Source organism: Bidens hawaiensis, unplaced genomic scaffold, assembly GCF_021521415.1.
Source record: "Bidens hawaiensis isolate Kalapana, Puna unplaced genomic scaffold, B.hawaiensis_p1.1 tig00027060_1, whole genome shotgun sequence".
In the NCBI taxonomy this organism is placed as follows: domain Eukaryota; kingdom Viridiplantae; phylum Streptophyta; class Magnoliopsida; order Asterales; family Asteraceae; genus Bidens; species Bidens hawaiensis.
The window spans coordinates 117,619-130,677 of record NW_027494358.1 but is presented as its reverse complement, the minus strand read 5'-3'; the positions used below and the strand labels follow the sequence as shown (position 1 = coordinate 130,677).

Sequence of the window (13,059 nt, the reverse complement as noted above, 5' to 3'; positions counted from 1 at the left end):
TAAAATTTTTCAGAGCCTAAATGATGAGTAGTAAATGATTTGAAGTAATAATGTAACCCTTGAATATATCGATTATATCACTGTATCACCGAACTTCTAATTACTCCACTGGAATATAAACATTTAATTGACATTAATGGATCACTAAAATTGATAATATAAAATAATCCTCCGCTGAAATAAAATAACATCTACGTCTCCATATTCATAATGCCCAAAAGATTTGCATTATAGAGACATTCATTTCCATTTAGAAATCAAATTTCATTCTTGATGAAAATGGACAACACGCCTCACATAGCCATTCTTCCCAGTCCGGGAATGGGTCACCTAATTCCGATGGCCGAATTCGCTAAGCGACTTCTCGAACACCACCACGTCTCCGCCACTATTATCATCCCCACAACAGGAACTCCTCCAAAAGCCCAAGTATCCGTCCTGGAATCATTACCCGAAAACATCCACCATTTGTTTCTTCCACCAGTTAACCTTGAGAAAGACGCCGACCCGAGATTCTAATTAACTTCATCATGCAAGGTAGTCTTTCGAGATGCTTTAAGCTCTTTGAAATCAAAGTTCAAGCTTGTTGGATTAGTGTTTGATATGTTTGGACATGATTCAATGGAAGTTGCAAAAGAATTTAATCTCTTTAACTTCTTATTCTTTCCCATGAATGCCATGGCTTTGACCTTCACTTCTACATTGCCAAAGCTTGATCAAGAGACGACTTGCGAGTATAGAGACTTGCCTTACCCGGTTCAAGTACCGGGTTCGGTTAGCTTCCATGGGCGCGAGCTAATGGCTCCGGTTCAAGTCCGGACCGATGAAGTATACAAAGGGTATCTTTTACTCTCCAAGAGACTGTCTTTGCTTGATGGTGTTATGGTTAATAGTTTTGAGGAGTTAGAAGAAGAAAGCTTTCACGCTTTACGAGGTGGGATCGCGGGTCAAACACCAGTTTACCCGATCGGGCCATTGATTCAGTCGGATCCAAGTAATGGGTCGGATCGGCATGATTGTTTAAAGTGGTTGGACGAACAACCTAGTGGATCAGTGTTGTTGGTATCTTTTGGTAGTGGTGGGACCCTTTCTTTAGAACAGGTTCATGAACTAGCCCATGGGTTAGAGATGAGTGGCCATAGGTTTTTGTGGATTGTAAGAAGCCCTAATAAGGCTTCCAATGCTACTTACTTTGATGTCTCTAGTCAGAATGACCCTTTAGGGTTTTTACCCGAAGGGTTTCTAACTAGGACGGCTAAGCGGGGGTTAACCGTGCCATCTTGGGGACCGCAAATCCAGATACTAAGTCATGAATCAACTGGAGGGTTCTTGACTCACTGTGGATGGAATTCGACTTTAGAAAGTATTGTTCATGGGGTGCCAATGATTGCTTGGCCACTTTACGCCGAGCAACATATGAATGCTAAAGTGATGACAGAAGCACTTGGTTTGGCATTAAGACTTAAAACCGATGAAAATGAAACATATCGAAAAGAGGAGATTGAAAAAGTTGTGAAGGAGTTAATGGAGGGAGATGAAGGGAAGAAGATATCAAAAAGGTTGAAAGAATTAAAGAGTGCTGCCATGAAAGCTCTAAGTAATGGAGGTTCGTCTATGGAGTCAATGTCTAAATTTGCCCTCCAGTTAAAGAAATGACCATTTCATTATTAGCGACTTTAATTATGTAATCCCTGTAATTGTGTTTGTTTGTAATAGTGACTTTTTTTTAATTAAAAGAATGTTTTGGAGATACAGATCTACGTACAAGATGAAGATGAACCATAGTAATGTACAAGTGGTAGTATTGAAAGAACCTATTTTTCTAGTAAGTATAAGATTTTCTATATATATATATATATATATATATACTAGTTTTTATCCCCCGTATTACGGGTGCTATTTTATATTGTTTATTCTAATATTTATTTATTTTTTGAATTTATATTTTTTTTATATTGTATGAAAGTTAATAATATACTTATGGTTTGATGATAAATTGTTTCACAAATAAATGAGATGTTATAACCCGGTCTAAAAGCTACATGGTTTTAATGAGACCCAAGACCCGTTTATTTTTTTTACTATAAAATTGGTTTTTTAATTATATATAATATTTATGAAAGTTAATAATATACTTATGGTTTGATGAGACCCAAGACCCGTTATATATTTTTTACTATCAAATTGGTTTTTTAATTTAAATAATATCTATATCTTTTTTAAAATAAATAAGATATTAATTGTTATTATATCCTATTTTATAGGATTTTTACATCAATAATTTGGTGAGAATAATTTTTAATTTAATGAGATGTTATAACCCGTTTAAGGAATATCTGGGTTTGGTAAGACCCACACCCATGAATTCGGGTCAAATGCATGAGAAGCCTCCATTTAAAAATCAAGCAAATCTGGTGACTCCAAAAAATGGGGGAGCAACCGCATCGCGACATGTAGGATTTTTATATCTTCGTTTATATATATTATAGATAGATAGGGGTGAGTTATTGTACAAGAATCGTTTCTTACAATACGTACGCGACACTTCTAGGCGTTGATTTCAATTTCACGTGGTGGCATAAAATGTAAATAACGTAATTCTCTTATCGCGATCTAATTTAACTAACTCATCGAGCGTGATACAAATTGCATATCAAATTAATCATAATTTAAACCTGAAAATTGGCTAGATACTATCGATTTGAGCAAATTAGAATTACGATCGGCAAAACTATTACGAGTGTAACAAACCAATTGAACGTTCAGTTCTTTATTAGCCGATTTTATTGAACAGTTACCATATATTTCATGAGATAGCTTACAAGTCATTTTCGACATCGGTAAAAAGCTACAGGTCACCGTTCAATTTCAATTCTATCACATAATGTTATAAAAAGAACTCATCTTTTGCAAAATACTTCCAATTTTCATGGCTTTTGAATTGAATTGTTTCTCTTTGATATGATTTGTTTATTTGACAATGATCTCATCCCTTTTATGAAAAATAGAGTGTTCACAAACATGTAAAAAGCTCACAAATTCACTAAAATAATACACTCACAATTAATTCTACAAAAACAACATATGACACTCAAATCCAATTGAAACTTTACCACTTCAATTTGTTAGATAGTAACACTAATAGTGATATGCAGTTACGCTCAAACAATAATACCTAAAAAACATTCATATCAAAAAATAAGACGTTCAGTTTATGAAAAATAAAACGTTCAGTTTATGAATAATACGCTCAGTAAATGAAAGAATAACTAATGCGTTCAAGTCAAAAACAAAAAAATAATTTGAACGTATTAAATTTTAATTTAATATGTTCAGTTAAAACCACAAGTGCCCTCAATTAATACTTTCAAGTAATTCGTTCAATTTAAAAATTAAAGTTTTGAAACAAATTAAGACGTTCAGTTTATGAATAATACGTTCAGTAAATGAAAGAATAACTGATACGTTCAAGTCAAAAACATAAAAATGAATTTGAACGTATTTAATTTTTAGACAAAATGGCAAAACTCGTCCTTTACGTATGCATCAATTTTCAATGGTCGTCCTTTACAAACATGAATGCCAGAAAACGTCCTATATGTTTAAAAACCCTATCACGTTATGTCCTTTGGCTCTAACCCTGTTAATTTTTGTCGTTAAGTCTAGTCATGTGCAAGTCACATGAGGGTATTTTTGTAATTTTGTATATTTGTTTAATAATTAAAAATAAAAAAATATATATATTACTCTTCTCTCTCTACTCCCTCTTTCTTTACAACACATAACCATCGCCACACCTGCAACCACAGCCACCTGCACGGTGGTTCCGCCAAACCCGATCTGAAACACCACTTGATTCTCTTTCTCTACAAAACCGAACCGCCGACTGTCACACCTCCGTCGCGTCACAGCCACCTACATGGTGGTTCCCTTAAACCTGATCTGAAACACCACTTGTCTAGATCTGAAATAAATCGCATCTAAACATTTCATCATGGTTGGTGTGGTGGCGGTTTGGTGTGAGCGAACGGAAAGTTGACCAGTGTGGGTGAACGGAAAACGCAGACCCGCCGTAACCATTGCCGCAATTACGCTTGTAACTCCCCTAGGGTTAACAATTCTCAACTATTCCTCTCTATTTTGTGATGTGATTTTGAAAGTGGTGGTCGGATTAGTGTTTACAACTGCCAGATGGGTTGGTTTTTGTTCAAGAAGATGAAGATGTGGTGGTGGGTTTTATGGTGAAGCTGATAAAGATCTTGTTTTGAGGTTAGAGTCACCGAAGATGATGTTAGTGGAATCTCTTAGAGATGGTGGCAGTGGTGGAGTAACCGAGATGGTGGTGGAGTCATCGGAGATGATTGTGATTGTGTGGTGGTGGTACGGTGTATTAAGGTGTGATGTAAAGAGAGAAAGATGAGAGAGGGGAAGAGAGTTGAATGGTTATAGAATAAAGAGAGATACAGTGTTTTAATTTTATGTTTTAAATTTTTTTTTATTTTTAATTATTAAACAAATATGCAAAATTACAAAAATACCCTCATGTGACTTGCACATGACTAGACTTAACGACAAAATTTAACAGGGTTAGAGCCAAAGGACATAACGTAATAGGGTTTTTAAACATATAGGACGTTTTCTGGCATTCATGTTTGTAAAGGACGACCATTGAAAATTGATGCAAACGTAAAAGACGAGTTTTGCCATTTTGTCTAATTTTTAATTTAATACGTTCAGTTAAAAACCACAAAGTGCCCTCTATTAATACTTTCAAGTAATATGTTCAATGTAAAATTAAAGTTTTGAATCAAATTTAATTGGGTTCTTTGTACATGTACCCATAGTCTTTGTGATTGGCTAGAATCTATCAGCCAAAATCAATTTTTGATTAAAAAAATAGTTATGCTTTGATTTTGAACATTAACTAACAAACATTGATTTCTATATTACAGAGCATCTAGTTATTACACTCAATTGATATCACGCTCTGGTTGACACCAAAATCAAACAAACTTATTAATGATTTCACAAACCAATATAAAAAACGAAACAAATTCACGAACAAACTAATACGTTCACTTTTGAATTTCAATTAGATTATGATTTTGATTTGGGTAGGCAGGTCTATAGTACAGGTCTGATTTTTATCGAAGATTTAGAAAGACGAATTGATTCACGACCGCGTTCGTTAAAATTATGCCACCAGTGTGATTGCATACGGTTAATTAGGGAGAAATTGAATTGAAATAATTTACGATTTTGCCACAACGTGTTTTTTTAAATCAACAGTTAATTAACTCGCGTACCTAATCAGTGGCGGATCCAGGAATTTTTTTTAGGTGGTGCACAACTTTTAGATTTTTCAATTTAATAGAGTCGGGTATAAAAAAATCCGGGTCGGTTCGATGGATCGGGCAAAGTTCATTACGTAATAAAAATACGATAAAATACTAAAAGGGCCACCGTCATTAAAGTTCATCTATATCATCTCATTATACTTTTAGTGGGCTAAATTTAATTGAAATCCGTGGATAATTTTAAATGATTTCATACACTATACACTGAATTTGTATATTTGATTAATAACATTATTGCTCTATTTGTTGTTGAATTAGTCTATTCCATCAACATAACTTTTCAATCTGGCATGTTTTTAAATATCTCAACATAATATTTACATATTACTTGGAACTTTGATGATGATGTATTATATGGATATTGTAAAAGTAAAGAGAGCGGTTGCAGGTTCAAGGCTTGATGATGATTGTCAACTTCTACCAAACTGTATGACTAGATTACCCGGTGCACTAACACCTATGACCCCCCGCACGTTGCGCGCGCGGGTAAAGAAACTTGTTAACAAACTAAAACTAAGAAACTAACAAAAAACTAACAAATTAAAACCAACAATCTAACAAACTAAAACTAAATTTAACAAATAACTTAACAATTTAAGTAGTTAACAATCAAGAACAATTAACATTTAACAATGAATGTAAACTTAACTTCAATGTGAGAGGATTCGAGCAATCGAGCTTCGAGGAAGAGTAGAAGGCATGATGAGTGTATTGATCGGCCGGAAAAGCGGCGGGCGGTGTCGCGGTGGTCGGAGGACGGCTGGCAGGTTTGAAGAGGGTCAGGGAGGGAGGCGCTGTTGTTTTGTGGTGTCTTTGTATTTTTATTATAGTACCCTAATTATTATAAGGTTGAGTTAGTAAAAAAAAGTCCAAAAATTTAAGCTGGAAACCAGAATTGAACCTGTGACCTCCAGGTTTCAAAACCACCTGTTTACCGGCTGGACCAAGGCTTTGATTATAAATTAATTGGTTCCTTCCTAATTTATAAGGTGGTTCCTTTCATATTTTCTATATATAAATTCACAATTATTTAGAAACTCGGGTGGTTCCGGGGAACCACCCATTAACACTGTAAATCCGCCCCTGTACCTAATGTACGATAAAGAATTATTGTATTGGATCTTTTATCTATATATATATATATATATATATATATAGGTTAAGTTTAAGAGAGAAGTCATTTTACTGCAAGAAGTGCGAGAAGTCATTCCAACCAATCACATAATTTCATTTTTATTTTCCAAATTATTAATTAAAAGGGCATATTAGTCACATACCATATTTTCGTTTATGGTAACTATTAGTTATTAAGAGTAAGTTACAAAACAATTTATTATATGTAATTTTTTTATTTTAAACCAAAATTAAAAGTGAATTTGTTGGATGAGAAGAAAAATAGTCTTATTGATTCAAAAATGATTATTTATGTTTGTAGATTACGTGAGGTTTTTTTTAATCTTCTCGATTGTACGTAATTAAAATGAATAAAAGTTGTAATCTATTAAACAAGAAATTTACTTTATAACATATAATAAATCAACTTTGTTACATTTTCTCTACTTTTTTCTTAATGTTAGAAATTAACATATTGGCAAAAACTATAATAAACTTATCCTACACATGTAAACTTATTTATCCTACACACTCAACATGGATAAAAAATTAATCAAAGTAAACATATTTATTCAACAAACTCTACACAAAAAACTTATTTATCCTACACACCATTTGACATTTACGGACCATACAAAGTAAATATGTTTACTTTAAACATCCTACACATTACATTGTTAACAATTATATCCTACACACCCTAGACACTAAAGGATTTTATCTTGCACACCCTACATAGTAAACAAAATTATCCTACACAGTAAACGTTTTTATCAAACAAAATTTTTAACTTTAGACATACACATTCAACCACATGTATCTAACGTGTATCAGTGTATGAAATATAATATGTTGCTACACATAACCATGTTAATTAAATTCTCATACAGAGTTGTATGTATATTACATAAATACTAATAAAATAACTTTTTTGAATTACCAAGGTCCAAGTACCAAAATGCTATAATTAAAAATAAATTCAGACAAAAGAAAGTCATATATGTCTTTGATTTAAATAGACGCCAGCTAGCTAGGTTTTGGAAGGAAGAGTCGACATTATCTTTTAAACTATGATTTAGACTTGAAATATGGAAAGTGATTTTAGCTACACACAAAGTCAAAACTACCCCTTTTAGTAGAAAACACATTATATTAATGTGTAAGAAATTACAAGTTTGCCATTTGAAATCTCTACCATTGATTATTCATAATCAATGGTCTATATTGATTTCTCATACTTCTCGCAATAACTTTATTTCTCTCTTAAACCATCCCCTATATATATATATATATATTTATATATATAATTAGTTTGAATGACTTGATTATTTCTAACAATCACTTCAAAAAAAGTACATAAGAAACACCCCAATAAAGTCTTAGGATATGCGTTATGTAATGGGTTACCACGAGTACGTGAATTGAGCTCCATGTAGCACCACAGTATGGAATACCGCCCTATCATTCCTTGAAGTAGGGGTGAGCAGAAAACCGAAAATATCGAACCGAAACCGAATTAACCGAAAAAACCGAACCGAAGCATTAACCGACGGTTTTTTTTTGGTTTTTCTGAAAAACCGAAATTTCGGTTTCGGTTCGGTTACCCATTTCAAAAATACTGAAAAAAACCGAACCGAACCGATTAACTTTAAATATTAAAATAAATAATTTAAATGATTGTTAATATATTTATACTAAGCCATATGCGATAACAACCGAAACAAATTAGGAGTTTGTTAGTTCAATAAATTTGTAAGAGAAATTAGAGTTTGTGAAAGGAATGGTAAATGTTAATATATATTTTTGTACGTAGGAACTAGTCGCATAAAACAATTAATAGAACAAAAAAAAAACGAATATAACCGAACCGAAACCGAAATACCGAAAAACCGAAACCGAACTGTTTGTATATATGAAAATACCGAATTTTCGGTTTCGGTTTCACCCAAAAACCGAACCGAACCGAACCGTGCTCAGCCCTACCTTGAAGGGTATTTTCTTCTTTTTTGATGAGTCTTTGAATTATATTAAGTTTGTTTTTATTGAATATTACTCATATTTTATTTGACTAATATATGAATTTTAAAGATTTCAAGTGGATACGAGCTTAATAAAATATATTTTCAAACTTAAGACCAACAAGTAAATACGAGCTGAAAATATATTTTTACTGACTCGAGGTCAGTGAGTAAATACCTAGATCAAGTTTCTTTATTGCATTAATAATAATAATAATAATATTATTATTCATCTTTTTAACTTAATTAATAATTTAATAGTTAGTTAGTTATATAAATAACGTAAAAGAGAATTATATGATTTACACTTTATAAAAACATTAATACATTAAATTAATCAATGTTAGTTTATAATGGCACTGGCATAAAAGAATACAATTGTAGCAATAAATAAGTGTAAATAACTACAAGTCTCGTTGGGGGAATTTAAGATACGAATTGAAGATACCGGCCCACATCTAATATATTTAGCAGCCCAACAAAATTAAGTCGATGGAATGGGCTGTGGTTGGCTGTCAGAATTAAAGGTGCACAAAAAAACCTGAACCCGGAACCGAACTCGAAATAAAAACCCGAAACTGGTTTTTTTAATACCCGAGTTTTTAATACCCGAACCCGTACCCGACCCTACCCATATGGTACGGATAGGGTATGCATTTTGGTACTAAAACCCGAACCCAAACCGGACCCGATATGTACCCGGTAATACCCGAAAACCCGAACCGGTTCTATACCCGGAACCGGGTTTTTTCAATACCCGAAACTGGGTATCTCAAATACCCGATGTATACCCGTAAAATACCTTAAAAATACCCCAAAAATACCCCTAAAAAGTGCAAACTTTTAAAAAATTCAATCTATTCCCAAAAAGTACCCGGTAAAAATCACGAAAAAACCCGAAAATAGGGGTATTTCAATACCCGAAAATAGGGTATTCAAATACCCGGTTTTATACCCTACCTGAACCCGATGCATAGGGTATGTTTTTAGGGACCCGAACCCGGTTATTACCAATACCCGATTTTCCAATGCTCAGTCATACCCAAACCCGGCTCCATACCCGAACCCGGGTATTTAAAAAACCCGATTTGTACACCTCTAGTCAGAATTCAGAAACTCAGAATTGAAGTCGGTAGGTCACGAACTAGCAATAAAGCTTGCGGGTTTATGACGACAATTATATATACCAGCTTTTAGCCTTATGTTACACGAGTTTTTTATGGGTGTGACTAAACGTACCCCCCCCCCCCCTCTTACACCATTTTTACTAAATATACACCACCCTTGAACTTATTAGATAAATTAATATTACCTCCTAACATTATTTATATACATATTAGTCCATACAACATTTTTTTCACTTAATAATCTATATACATATATCAAATTAAAAACTATCAAGTATTACTATTAATTTATTTTTTTAGTATTAATATTTTAAATATTTATAATATCTTTTTTTTTTAATTTTAATAGTATATATATTTATAATATCCTTATTTTACCTCTTTATCTTTTACAAAATAAACCCGAAACTCGAAAACCTAAAACCCTAAACCCGAACCCTAAACCCTAAACCCGAATTCGAAACCCTAAACTCGAAACCCTAAACCTAAACCCTAAACCCGAACCCTAAATCTAAACCCTAAACCCGAACCCTAAATCTAAACCCTAAACCCAAAACCATAAACTCGAAATCATAAAAAAAACGCAACTTGTAAAAAAAATAATATGAAATCCTTATTTTTGTGCTAATTTTGTAATTATATGATTTCAAGGGTTAATATGAAAGTTGGTTTTTCCAAGGAGGGAGGGGGGGGGGGTATGACAAGCAACCAGGGGGGTACATTTAGCCTAACCCGTTTTTTAAATATGTTTTTTTATATTATTATTAATTTATTTTGATTCGTTTTCATTTTAATATTTTGGTGGAAGCTTATTTTGATTTAATACATGCATATTATTACTTTATTCGTAATAGGTACATTCAACTTTCATCGCTTCATATTGCTTTCTGCATTAGAGGCTAGAGCCCAATGCATTTGACTTTGACCTATAGCTTCTCATTTTGTCCATTTTGCCCCCAGCATCCATTTTCATCTCTCTTATGCAAAACCTTTTGTAATTATCTTCAAGATTAGTTAAAACAAATAGACCTTAATCAAGTGATTAGAAGTTCAAAACACTTTTGCTTGTTTGATTTCTTTTAGGTACAATTAAGCTTTTAGTGGGCATGGTTGACTGAGGAAAGACACGATTTGAAGAGCAAAGTCAGAAAATATAATTCGATCTTGTTAGTAAAAAACTTATTTTCGACTTACTAATGAAACAAAATGTTAACATGTTACGAGTATAATTTGACCCGACGTTGAAAACCATTCTTTTTACCCAAATATGTGGCAGCATGTTAGGTTGGTTGGCTGTTGGGTCAAGACAGGCAAATTTTCAATTGACCAGCAAACTTATAAAATATTTTATGTCATCTAAGTGAAAAAGATTATAACAAGACACTAATAATCACGTTTTCTTAATACTGTGATTTATGACAGTAAATGCAATAGATGGCATTGGAAAATTTTCATTCCAGTCGATCGAATTCGTTTTAGAACACTTCAATTTTGGATGCCCATGAATCCAAAAAAGAATTACCTAATTCCCGTTATTGATGATTCAAACATTAGTTGTTTAACAAAGATCAGTAGTTAGCATATGATTCTCTATAGACAGTTGTTTGTAATAAGTGTATCAGTAGTTTGTAACCGTTTTTGTTAGTCTCACTATCACCTTTAGCTCATCTATAGGTTTGCACATGTATAAAATGAAGAAGAGAGTCTATTCTTCACTAACACTTTTCACGTCACAATACTCACCCGAATCGTGTACTTTCACTCTAAAAAATTTAGTGTGAATGATGAGCTAAGGTTGAGAGGGAGCAATAGATTGTAATCGTTCAATTATAGTTAATGAATTGTCGTTCTTCCATATGAAACCTATTATTTAGCTCAAATGAATTTTGTTGATTAACTTGTATATTTCATATACTAATTGAAGTTATAATTCAAATATGAATTAAAGTGATACTAATCCGTTCAAATGATTACATTAGTTGTTTACTGTTTCATTGATTGTTAATTGTATTCAAGTAGCTTAGATTATTAGATCTACGATCCTAACAACTTGTATCAGAGCACATGATCACTGAATTTTATCTTACAATAAATTCAATATCATAGATCTAAGCTCATTTTGTTATTTCCAATTGAGGATTTAAAAAGGATAAAAAATTTGTTTCATACTCTATTATTATTGAATAACCAGCTGAATTGAGAATCATGTTGTTCGCACAAGATCCACATAACACCGGTTCTATCTACAAACCATCCATGTTGGTTCGAGGTCAATATAACATATGGGCTCAAAGAATGCTCCACCATATATGTAGCCAAAACACTGGTTGTTGGAGATATGTAGTTTATGGGCCCATTCCCCTGAAACTCTTGATCCATTGGATGGAAACAAAACAATCAAGAAAGATCCTAAGAATTATTCAGATCAGGATCTGAAGAAATTTGAATTGGATGCCAAAGCTTATGCTATTCTAGCCCTGGCAATTCCTAATGAAATTTACGGTGGATTAATTCAATACAAGTCTGCTATGGCTTTATGGGATGTACTGAAAAGAACAATATGGTGCACCCCACAAGTCCTTGAGAATAATTGTAAAATTCTCAGGCAACAATATGTAGCGTTTTGTCACTAAAGAGAAGAGAGCTTAACTCAACAATATGCACGTTTCACAACTTTAATCAGTGAATTGACAATGGCTGATGTTACTTTTACAAACTTTGCTCCTAATAACCGATTTCTGAGATTACTTCAAGGAAATTAGGACACTCATGCTATTATACTAAGAACTTTACCAAATTTTCAAGATAGGAGTCTGACTATTCCTCGTGGTTATTGATGCAGAAACAAGTGAAGAAAGGGAGATGAAAAATGATTTAAACAATGAAATCATTCAAGTGCAGATGACTAGTGATGTTTCAGCTGATTCACAAACTGCTGATATAAAAGCCCTTCACACACACTGCTAATGAGGTAACATATGAGATTTTCCAAAAGTTATGCTCTATCAATGCATTTTAAAATATTAAATTTGCAAATATAAATATGGTAAAACAAGTTGCTGAACTTGAATCAGTACTTTCAAAATTCACAAATGATTTGAAGGTTAAATTAAATGAAAAAGAAAAGGAGATTTTGTAATTAAAACATGCTTTGTCAGACAAAAATGCATATGCAAAGAATTTATAGAAAAAGTACAATGAATGCAACGAAACTTTAGAGCAAACTCAAGTAAATTATGGTAAAATGATTGAATCTAGTAAAGTATTTCAATGCTGTTAAGTAAGCAATTAAGCAGCTGTAACATCCCGCCCGAGCTAGGGCTCACGTGTCACCTTTACAGTAGGTCAGAACTCAAAACATTGATTTTTATTGATGATAAAACATTTAATTACTTTCAATAAATATGAAATATTAAATATAAAACAATTGTTTAATCATTCATT

The 13,059-nt window shown here is 32.8% G+C and overlaps 1 pseudogene; it reads left to right on the top strand.

Moving 5' to 3' along the window:
* Window positions 1-233: 233 nt before the first annotated feature.
* On the top strand, window positions 234-1,698 carry LOC143574587 (hydroquinone glucosyltransferase pseudogene; annotated as a pseudogene).
* Window positions 1,699-13,059: the final 11,361 nt, after the last annotated feature.